A 3,835-nucleotide genomic window follows, 5' to 3' on the forward strand; every position below is an offset into this window, starting at 1 on the left:
ATATGGTGTATTGAGATTCAAACTCAACATCTTATCTATATAAAGGCGTCTTAGGCATAAATCGATAGGACTTGAACCCAACATATTATCATCCTTTTTGATAATATTATTCTTTAGGAATAAATTTAAAATATAAATGGTTTCAAACCAATTATTTTTCATCAAATCCAATAATAATTATATTAATAGTAGCAAAAGAAAGATAACATAAAGAATTACTAACCTTGAAATCCTTCAAATTTATAATCTGACCTTGTTTGGCAAAGTCTCGTGCTGATAACGTGTTATAAAACAATAAAGAATAAAGAACAAGAGTAGAGAGAGAAAAAAGAGTACTTCTTATTTATTATCTTGAGGGATGAGAGATCATAAAATTGTAAATACAATGAACAAAATCCCTCTATTTATAGGAAAAATTTACTCCTAGTCTGAGTAAAAGACAGATGCTTCAAATCCTAATAGATATCAAAGTAGATCTTAATAGATATTCACAATAATGTAAATACATTTATAACAAGTATATTTTTGTTAGTGGATTTTTGAATATCTCTATTTTTTAAGAAGTCCTATTCACCCAAATTAAATAGAGAAAATTGAAGGGAAGGTGTTTTTAAGTCTTAAATGGAGGATTGGTGACATTGATCAACTTAAAGGGTCAAACATCATTAGAAAATTTGATTAAGTTAATTATGGACTTGATTAATATTTTCAAAACTTTCTAATCTTTTCAAAAATATAAATCAAACCACACCCCCTTCAGTCCAAATCAATTGTCTCTCTCCTCTCTCTCGAGACAACTTCTCTCAACTCTCTCTCAACCAACAGTTCTGCAAAATTCTCCATTTAATCCCCAGCGACTTCAATCTCCGGTGAACAAATAGTCGGGCGAGTTACCTTTTGACTTTCAACCGTCAATCGACGTGAAAAATTCTCCGACGACAACAACTTTGAGTTCTTCGACATCCCATTTCCTTTTTCACAGGTAAAAAACTATGAAGAAACAGAGAAACTTGAGCCAACTAATCTTCTAGTTTTAGTTAACAATTTCAATATTTCTAGCTTAAATTTAAAATGTGGATTGAATAAAACCCTAATTTCTAGAATTTCTTCTTGTTGTTATCGAACTGTTGATTCAAATTTATTGGTGATTTTTTGTCACGGTTGATGTTTTTAGTGTGTGTATGTGATGTATTGGTGTTGCTGGGTTGATTTGTTGTTTGTCTTAGTAAAAATAGTGTTGCAACAGATGAAAAAATTGGATGCAACAGATGAAAATATCTGATGTAACAGATGAAAAATTGATGCAACAGATGAACAATTTTGTTGTGACAGATAACTCTTCTGTTTGGAAGAAATCTAAGCAATATTGATCCAACAGATAACTCATTTTCCAACAGATACGTGATATATTTCAACAGATTATTGATCTGTTTTATTGTTTCCAACGGATTACTCATCCGTTACAACAGATTGGTTATATGTTGCAATATATAACCTTTCTGGTACAACAGATTTGTGATCTATTTTATGGTTTTCAATAGATTGCTCATCCGTTGCAACAGGTTGGTTATATATTGCAACAGATAAACTACCTGGTACAACAGATTAGTGATCTATTTTTACTATTTCCAATGGATTACTCATCCATTACAACTGATTGGTTATATGTCACAACAAATAAACTACCTGGTACAACAAGTTAATAATTTATTTTTACTGTTTCCAATGGATTACTCATCGTTGCAATAGGTTGGTTATATGTTCAATCGATAACCTTCTTGGTGCAATAGATGAGTGATCTATTTTTACTGTTTTCAATAGATTATTCATCTGTTGCAATAGGTTGGTTATATGTTGCAATAGATAAACTACCTGGTGCAACAGATTAGTGATTTGTTTTTATAGTTTCCAACGGTTTACTCATCCACTGCAATGGTTGGTTATATATGACATCAGATAAAATACCTGGTGCAACAAATTAGTGACCTGTTTTATTATTTCTAATGATTTACTCATCCGTTGCAACAGGTCAGTTATATGTTGTAACAAATAACACACCTGGTGCAACAGATGTGTGATTTGTTAGAACTGTTATCTTACTGTTGTGCATGTTAGATTTACTGTTATCCTTTTTTAACGATGCATTAATAAATTATAATCTATTTTATGTTCCTGTTTATTTAAGATAATATGGCTCCAAAAAAAAAAGAAATCAAATCAAGTCCAAGTAAAGAAACAAGTGCAACAGCTCGGCTACATCCACCACTCTATGAGCTTGCTTTACAAGCATTATCTCAATCAGGAGCAGAAGATGATGAACACGGGGGAGGAATGCTTCAAAAAAGATGATCCAAATGCTAATAGTCCTTCCGTCAAAGAGTTGGTCAAAACCTTCAGCATTGATCGTTATCCTATGAGAATATAGTGCGATGGTGCCACAGATTTAACGGGTGATTTCGTGGTTAAGTCAGCCATGGAAAAATCTTTCGACGCCTTTAGAAAAATACTTCGAGAACAAAATTTGGATGCTAATTTCAAGGAAGGCTACTTTGGGCAATATCTTAATTTGCCAGAGGACAACAATGCTTGTTCCCAGATGAAAATGGTATACGATCTTCTCAAGCTTAGATTTATGTATGCAAACAAAGATAAGATGGATGAGGTGTGGATAAATTAATGTGGCATGCCTGTTTGTTTTAGTTGGAAGGAGTTTGTCATAGTTACTGGACTAAAATGTTATCCTCCTTCTCCTTCTTAAGTTATACATACTCTGACCTAAAAAAAAACACCCCGCACACCCAAAAAAGGCAAAGACAAGTCGAGTAATTGTGATGACCTAGTGTCCAATGTTAGACCAATCTTCAAAAACAAAAATTTGATAGAAGCATTGAAAGATAAAAGACTCTTAAAGAAGCACAAGCAATCATTGTGCTTGGTTTGATTTGTACATAATATTCTTTGGATGAGAGATGTTAACAACAACATAAGCCTCAGTTTAATAAATCTCTCGGAGGATCTTAAGGCATTTAACAGCTATCCTTGGGGTTATAAAAGCTTCAAAACTACTGTAAAATATTTGTTGACTCCATGAACGCCAAAGACGGCCTTATGGTAAATATTTCTTTTATCATAATATGATTCGTTTTTTTTAATTTAATAATGCTTTTGATTTATTGGAGTTATGTTATAGGCTTAGGCATTTGAAGTCATTCTTTATTTGAGACAACAGGTGAAATATCAGGAAAAAGCTTCCTGTCCAAGAATCCTGAGATGGTTGTCGGTCAAAACTGATAAAAATACAAAATTTCTTGATCTTTTCAATCCCTCGAAGGAAGAAGTAAGTCCAATTCTAATCAAGTTTTTGTTTTAATTAATGATTATTTTAAATAATTTCATCATCATTCTAATATATGTACTGATTTATTTTAGATTATCCATCTGTGGCTTATTTTGACCAACCGAGAGTTGAAGATGTCATTTTTTCTTACTTTACGGTCTGTGCAAACTTTATCGGATCCTAAGGTCGTTGATGGAATAAAAATAAAATTATTTGGAGTAACATCCATCACAAGAAAAATATATTTTGAAGCGTGGGATTATTGTTGTTGATGATGGTAGTGGTAATGGTAGTGGTAGTGGTGCTGCTATTGGGACTAATGATGCTCCTCTTACAGTTTTTGAAACAACCAGCCATTATGATTATGATCATACTGGTTGTACAGATTTTTCTTCAGATTTTGCCATATCAGCGAATGTTCTGCATGCAAATGTCAAGACTGTAAGGCGAAACATGATTGAGTGATTAGTGTTATTAATGCACTAACTGCTTCTATAA

This window comes from Capsicum annuum, chromosome 11 (assembly GCF_002878395.1).
Source record: "Capsicum annuum cultivar UCD-10X-F1 chromosome 11, UCD10Xv1.1, whole genome shotgun sequence".
NCBI lineage: Eukaryota > Viridiplantae > Streptophyta > Magnoliopsida > Solanales > Solanaceae > Capsicum > Capsicum annuum.